The 8,510-nt window shown below is 39.4% G+C and overlaps 1 long non-coding RNA gene across 1 annotated transcript; it reads left to right on the top strand.

The window, feature by feature from the left end:
- The first annotated feature begins 1,420 nt into the window (after positions 1–1,420).
- Positions 1,421–7,128, top strand: LOC115340832. Its single transcript, XR_003923203.1, has 3 exons — positions 1,421–2,488; positions 5,550–6,044; positions 7,084–7,128. It is a non-coding gene; the product is annotated as an uncharacterized LOC115340832 (long non-coding RNA).
- The last annotated feature ends 1,382 nt before the right edge of the window (positions 7,129–8,510 follow it).

Below are 8,510 nucleotides of genomic sequence, written 5' to 3'. Positions count from 1 at the left end.
TCCACCGTGGACCTCCATGGACTGCAGGGGGACAGCCTGCCTCACCATGGTCTTCCCCACAGGCTGCAGGGGAATCTCTGCTCTGGCACCTGGAGCACCTCCTCCCCCTCCTTCTTCATTGACCTTGGCGTCTGCAGGGTTGTTTCTCTTACATGTTCTCACTCCTTTCTCCAGCTGCAGTTTCTGTGCTGCAGCAACTTTTCTTTTTCCCCTTTCTTAAGTATGTTATCCCAGAGGCACTACCACCATCACTGATGGGCTCGGCCTTGGCCAGTGGCAGGTCCGTCTTGGAGCCGGCTGGCATTGGCTCTGTTGGACATAGGGGAAGCTTCTAGCATCTTCTCACAGAAGCCACCCCTGTAGCCCCCACTGCTATCAAAACCTTGCCAGGCAAACCTAATACAATTATATTTTGACACTTTCAAAAAAAGATTATGTATATTGGAAGGAAACTAATGTCACTGAAAAATAAGTTTTAAAACAGTGCATATTCCTCAGTATTTTCCAACTCATACCCAAATCAATAAATTGCCTTTCTGCCTGATTCACAGCAGAGATTTGTCCTGAGATCTCCTACATCTCATACTGTTCTTCCTAGGACAGTTACAGGGCTCTACTTTTTTCAGTCAGTCCTATTAATTTTGCTCTATGTTCTTCAAAATTTTACACAATGAAGCAACATTGAAATTTGGCAACCATTTCCCATGTGAATGCCTTAAACAGGAAGAGAAGCATTCTTTTTGTCATCTAATGAATATTTTCAACCTGCAAAAAGACTCTGAGGAAAAGAAACCAATCTTAGATGAATAGAAATTTTTATCTGAGCTCCCAAAACCAATCCTTCCCACAAGCATATGTGTAGAGGACAGCATAGGAGCTGTTGACACTGACTGACCAGAAAGTGGAATATGTACAGCAATGCAAGACAGCATTCAACAACCTTCCATGGATTCACACAGAAAGTGCATACTGATTAACATGGAAAAGAAACATGTGTTTGATGTTTTATTTAAGCAATCTTGAAGTACTCAAAACCCCAGGTCCCATAAGACAACTTTACAACTAGAGTTGAATCTGATCAAAAGCAAAATAAATACTTGATTTCTGTTGAAACGCACAGCTTGCTTTCTGAAGTGTTGCACACACGTGGACTTCTGAGTGATCAAGAGATCACCATAATTATTCATCCCAAAGTTGAACACTTCCTCACATTTTAAGGCTGTAGGAGTCTGTCTATGTCAGTGCCATCTAGAGAGGTCTGAAACACTTACAGCTAGACCTACACCTGAATATGATCAACGCAATGCTTATCTTTGCTTCTTCTAACTTCTCCCTGTGGTTCCTACGAGTAAATTCCTCAGAACTTCAGATATTCTCAGCTTTATCAATAGATAATTCTATGCTTAATGGACTAGAAAATCATGATTTGATAAGCACTTACAGTAGGATTTATACAGGACTTAAACATGGAAGACTTTTTAACCAAACCAGTCCTTACTAGAATATATGGAAGTTTTAGCAAGGTTTCACTAGATTATAAATTCCTGAAATATATTGTGATTTTATCAGTTTATTGTTGTCATTCTGATTTGGGCATTGCTTTGAAGATTCAAAGTCAAAATCTAAAAATTATTTTTCTCTTTCTCTTTGTTTTTCTCTACTCAGCAGGGATCCTCAAAAAATGTCTCACAGCTTGTGGATGTACTCACCAGTATATAGCAACACGAAGGACTTAAGCTTTTCCTTTTACTAGCATACACGTGAAGTTTCTTGTAACTACATGTATTCCTTTTATTATTGTCCCAAAGTAATTCATTCTTCAGCATATGCATCTTGTTTACAACAGATAAATCAGTTTGAAAAGAAAACCCAGTCATCTGCTTTTTATCTAAATTATATTTCCATGGGGTAGTGCAAAACAATTTCATTTTATACAGCATTCTTATATTACTATCACAAAACACTTCAAGGGCTAAGTCAATCACCAGCTAAAGAGAAGTAGAAGGTATTAAAGTGAGATTTAGAAGAGAAAATGTGCAAATGGATCATAGAAGCAGAGCACTGCGGATAGGTAAAAATAATATGTGTACCTTTAGCTGCAGAGTAGGTTGGAAGAGAATAGTTGTTCCAGGCTGAGAAAAAAAGCAGGGTAGAGAGACTTTATTTGCTATAAGCTCATTCATATGGTTCTCATCACTATAATTTTCCATACCTCCTTATACACCCACAATATATAATTTTTCTTCTTTTTGTCTTCCTTTTGCTCCGGTGTAATTTTTTATGTATTGTCCTTGTTATGTGTTGCTGTTGTGGGAAAATGAGGGTCAAAGATGTGGACTTTGCACTGAAGATAAGGACGTTGCCATCAACTGGTCATGTTCAGGAATGAGCTGTAAATTCACAGACTGCTCTCTGGGGAAGTCCTATCCCTGCATTCTGAGGGCAGTAGGGTCATATGGCTGACAAATCCATCAGATGTCTTTCTCAGGTAGGAAGCTCTTAAAGAATGTTTCCTTGGGGGGGGGGGGGCATGGGGTTTGGTGGGAAGACTGGAAGAGGAAGAATGAAAATTGAAATTTGACTAAGTTTTGTCTTCAGAACAGGTAGCCAACAGAACTGTGAGCAGCAGTGTCCTACCATCTCACTTAGCTGGGTGATAAAGGGTAGCTTTGTAACAAGGCTGGTAGTTTAATATCCCAGGATATGCACTCAGCTTATGCCCAGAAGTGCATGGACTTTTTATCAGTTACTGTATTGCTTGATGTAGGTTGCGAGTTAAGTCAAATCACAGTCATATATTTGCCAAGGACCATGGGCAGCTCAGTTGATGAAGAGAAATTTGTCAACCCATGGTAGCTTAAACAGACATCTAAGAATATTTTCTTATCCAGCAGCAATGTGAATTTCTGAATTTACAGAATATTTATGAATTTAAATTCAAACAACTTTATCTTCTATGAGCTTTGCATGAATATGTTTTTAATTTCTTGAAGCAAAGAACATAGGATAAGCATAGAAAAGTGAAATGCTGGTAACAGAATTGGCTTAAAGTAATAGAAACTCAGAGTCAGTTCAAAGTGGTGAAAGCTGATGACAGAAAGAGCTTAGATAAGGAAGGCAGGAAAGATAATTGTGAAATTTTCATTTTCAGGGTTAGTACACTCAATAGAAGATTCATCTTTCCTAACTTTCACCAGCTTTCATCTTCTAAAGTTCAATGTCCATTTACTAATATATTCAATGGGCAAAAAATGAGCTACACCACACTGCAATTGATCATAGCATAAGAGGGATTAATACAGATGTTTCCACTGATGCTTACTTTCCTTGACTTCTATTGATCATAGACCATATTTCTACCTTAAATGAAATACCCAGCTTTTAGAACACCAGAGTAAGGCTTTTCTAACCCACAAAGTGTGAGCAAGTCATGGATTTAATTATTTTTACCTCATTAGCTTTACAGTTAGAAAATAAGCTCACAAAAGGTATTGAATTGCTACCTTCAGATACTGAATTAGTCAAATGATTCAAAGTAGGTAATTTGCTTTTTCTCCACATCAAATATTAAATGCTGGAATTAAATAGCTGGTAGTATCGCTTGCAAAACTGTTATAGAATTATCCTTTGTGGAGGAAGTAGTGATTTCACGTATTTTCTTTAACTTTTTTTTTATTTATTTATTTAAGCAATCTGTACTACCATTTTCATAAATGTACAATCATGTCAGAACTGAAAATACCAGTTTTTAAGGATAATGTCCAGAAAGAACTAGTCAACAGGCAGTTCTGTTTAAATTTTGCCAGTGCGATATGAGATACTTAGTACTGTGGTCCTTGTTAGAGAATTACAAAGTTATTTTATAAATAAATAGTGCTAACCAGCATACTAACAAACAGACACACCAGTGGAAGTGCAAAAGGTTTCTCAGCATGATAAAGAATGAGACATTTTGGTTTTAGTGGAATAATTTTTATTCACAGAATATGAAACACAGTATGAAAATGTGTTTTAACATCAGCGTACTTCACCAGCTTAAAAAACATAGGTTCTGAAATTCAATTTGTTTTGATGATTATTTCTAAAAGGTTTTTATATAATATTTTCATTGTGTGATATCCAATGCAAATGTTTATTTGTTCATGGAAAGTAATTAGTCTGCTTATCTTGACTGGTTCTTCTGTGGTTTATAACACTATTATTTAATCTCATAAAAAGCCAATTCAATTAACCTAACAAATATGATACTTCATTGTTTTGCTTTAAAGTCTCAGTGATTTTCATACGCTAGTAAGCCAGAGCATTTCTACTACAATGAGACTTGTCTGACAATGAACATTTAAAAAGATATATATTAATTACAAAAATAAATAATTTAAATTGGATTTCTAATCTTCTTCTCTTTTTTCAAACCAACCTTTTAACTATCTGAAATTAGCTATTGTAAACTCATGACATATTTCTGGTCTTTGGACTAAATAACAGTATTTCACTCAACTATTTTTCCATATAGGCCATGTTTTCTAGTGTTCTGATCACTCTCCTTGCCTTCTACCAGGGCCTCTGGAAAGGGTTCATTAAATGCAGACCAAACTGGACATCGTTCTTAAAATAAGGCCTTGCTAGTCTTTTATAACTTTGAGTATAACATCTGCTTTTTTACAGTGGCATGACAGTGTGGACTTATGATCATCTTGTGGTGTAGTAGTCCTAGACAGACAAAAATGACATAGATATAGTTAATCCTGCCTTGAATGTGTTATATGATCTTCTGAGATCCCTTTAGCCCCCAAAATTACATTAGAAAAATATAAAGTTTATTAATTTATTTCACCTTAAAACACCTTTAAAAATAAAATATGGAAACATAAGGCTGGAAGAGGATGTTTGCATCAGCAAATCTAGTTCCCAGTCTAAATTAGCATCCGTATCATGTTCTTTCACTCAAAATGTACCAGGTTCCCATTTTAGATCTAACTTTTTCTGCCTATCAATCATGTTTATTATGCACAGAGGTTCGAAGCCTGATCACACTGAAGTCAGGATGGAACCTTTCACAGCCTTCAAAAATGCATGACTAGTTTAAGTCTTAGACAAGTTTTATTCTTGGACGAATCTGAACCAGAATTCAGGCAGCCTTTTTGATATGGAAATTTACTTTGCCCCACACATATGTTTTTTCTTGAAGTGGTAGGCTCTAAAAGTATGTATTTTATGTGAGTTCTACATGCTAATTATATGTTGTTTAAACATACTTTTATTTACAATTTAAAGTTCTTCCAGTTCCAGCACACATCCATGAGTTTTGTAATATGCAGAAAGACAAACAGAATTCTATTCCCTTTTCATACAGTTCATTATTTCCAATAATCCAATACTCTCTTGTCATACCATGCTTATCTTATCATGCTCCCTGTTAATCATTTCCCTAAATGATAGAGCCCTAATCTTTCCAAATCTCTTTCCATATCAAAGTCTTTAAATAATTTTTCATCTCCTAACTTTAAATTAACTTAATTTTTTGTTATTTCTGCTTTATCTTTCTGGAGGCTGAATGACCAGAATCAAGCATACAGTTCAAGATGAGGGCATGCTATTGTTTCTTCTAACGGCATTAACATTATAGAAGAATACAAGACTATATTCTGCCAGCAGTGATGCTCTATAATCTGCTACTTCTGCCGCCCCAAAGGCTGTGATCACACCCTTTGTTACTTTTCACTGTTAACTCTTGGTCAAGGGCAATGCTTTAAATGTTCACAGACTAACACAAAGAAAATCATCTCCTGTTTTAACAGAAAGCTACATTTATCACAAATGGGGGAGAAGGTCACTGAATCACTTCATCTTTTAAAAAGTGAAAGAAAAATGACTGAGAAATCACTCTGCAATGAACAAAAGCTTCAAAATCTCTTTACAAAGCTTTTGGAGAAGGCTGAATAGAAGGCTTTGCAACAATACCTGTTACAAACAGCATTGCTTGGTTTTAATGAATGAGGAACAGAGGAAACCACATATAAATTCTATGTCTGGAACAAGAAAAGGTACAGCATGCTGTTGTAGGAAATTATGTTAAATATTATGAAGAACATGTTTAATAGCTTTCAGTCTAATTAGTGTAATTCTTTGGCATACTCAGCACAAATGTGCTATAAGTTTGAGGAAGTGCATTTGCCACCTAGTAATGCAATAGTTCTTTCAGTAATGAACTAATGCCCCCTTGCATTGCTCTATCAGATTTCCTGGACACATTAGGCTCATTTCACATATCAGGAGGTAATATGTAATGCATATAGTCATAAAGCTGATTTGTGCTGTCGTGGTTTCAGCCCAGCCAGTAACAAAACACCACGCAGCTGCTCGCTCACTCCCCACCCCTCGGCCACGGTGGGATGAGAAGAAAATATAAAGGCAGGCTCATGGGTCAAGATAAGGAAGTTATCACTCACCACTTATGGTCACGGGCAATAGACAGACTCAACCTGGGGAAGAAACAAAATCTAATTTACTACAAATCAAATCAAAACAAGGATATTAGGAAGTAAACCCAAACCTTAGAACACCTTCCCCCCACCCCTCCCTCCTTCCCACCTCAACCCCACTCCCAGTTCTCTCTGCCTCCTCCCCCAGACGGCCCAGGGGAACAGGGGGTGGGGGTTGGGGTCAGCTCCCCACACCTTGTCTCCGCCGCTCCTTCCTCCTCAGGGGGAGGAGGACTCCTCACTCCTCCCCTGCTCCACCGTGGAGTCCCTCCCACGGGAGACAGTCCTTCATGAACTTCTCCAATGTGAGTCCTCTCTGCAGGCTGCAGTTCCTCACAAACTTCCCTGGCGTGGGTCCTTTCCGCGGGCCGATCTTCAGTCACAGACTGCTCCAGCGTGGGCTTTCCCACGGAGTCACGGCCATCTTGGGGGGCCTCTGCTCCCCCACTCCCCTCCATGGGCTGGGGGGGACAGCCTGCCGTCTCACCACCGGCTGCGGGGGCATCCCTCCTCCCCTGCTGCTCCTCCTCCTCTCCTTCCTCACTGACCATGGTGTCTGCAGAGGGGTTCCCCTCACATTCCACTCCCCTCTCCGCTGCAGGTTCCCCTTCTTAAATCTGTTCTCCCAGAGGCACTACCACCGTCGCTGACGGGCTCGGCCTGGGCCAGCGGTGGGTCCGACTTGGAGCCGGGGAAGCTTCCAGCAGCTTCTCACAGGAGCCGGCCCTGCGGCCCCTCCCCTGCTACCAAAAAAACCTGCGCCACACAAACCCATAACTGTGCATACCCAGAAAATTTGGTAAGTACAGCCTCTTGATTTCTATATGTGCAAGGTACACCAGAGTTAAAACATCCACATCTACAAACACAGCTGCTGGAGCCAGCTAGTTTTGGCTCACTCTGCTAAAAGACAAACAATTTCTGATTGTTGTGTGGATGCAGAGATCTCTGATGTCTCACACACAAAGCTGTGGGAGCCACCTACAACCAAAGGTCCTGCAGAGATTCTTCTGTATTGAGGAAACCAGTCAGTACCAGTTGTCTCCAGGAAACTGGAGGGGAAAACCTCAAAATCCCTGATACGTGCAGGGGAAGGTATAGCAAGAAGAAGGGCTGTTAAGAAGAACACTTGTTACTTCACATCACAGAAGGTCAAAAGAAGGGTGATATTTTCAGTCTAGGGCACCAAAAGAGAGTTTATGAAGGTTAAGAACTCCATTGTAAACACAGGAGTGACTATCAAAGAATAGTCAAAATAATGTGGCTAGATCTGGGTCTTTGCCCTAGGGCTGCTTCCAGACATAAAACCGGTCCCCACAAAAGGGCACTAGTTCAAGTGAGTTGATTATAGTGCTCTGTTATGGTGGTTGCAACAGTGACAGAGCTATTCCCTGCTCTCTACTTGCTATAAGAACAACTTCTTATGATAGCGCCAAGAACAACTGTGCTAGCAATTACAGATAGGCTAAATCTATCTTCCTACATGGCACTTGGAGTGAAGCCTATGGGGAAAATGTTCACCATCTGAAAAGGCAACTGAATAGAAATTTTTAAGGGAATTGAAAGAGGACTGCAGGGCTTGGCAAAGCATGACCTGGAACCAGAAGAGCATTTCAGTATTGATTACTGAAATCTTTAAAGCTCTGTTAGAAAGTATTAGGAGTCAAAAGGAAGCTAGGAAAGTAGCATCAATACTGGAGTAGAAGGGCAGTGTTACAGAAAATCATGGGCAAGAAGAACAAAGAAAGGGTTGGCCATAGTTCAGAGAACTATGAAACTCCTATCTGGAAATGGTGCCTAAAATGTGATTTGGTGAGTATTGATTAATGCATAGTCTCTCTACAGAGAGGGTCTGTTTACAGGACTGAAGGATAACCCAAGTTGCTTGATATGACTTTGGTAATGCTCAAGATTTTGCAGCCATCTGGAAATGAAAGAATAAATTCACCTACTGATTACTTTTGCTGCACAGTTGAGATTTTGAATTATCAAGCTTTAAGTTCCAAATCCATGTCCATAGAAAGATCC

This window comes from Aquila chrysaetos, chromosome 4 (assembly GCF_900496995.4).
Source record: "Aquila chrysaetos chrysaetos chromosome 4, bAquChr1.4, whole genome shotgun sequence".
Lineage (NCBI taxonomy): Eukaryota > Metazoa > Chordata > Aves > Accipitriformes > Accipitridae > Aquila > Aquila chrysaetos.
The sequence above is the reverse complement of the archived record's forward strand: the minus strand, read 5'-3'. Positions and strand labels throughout refer to the sequence as shown.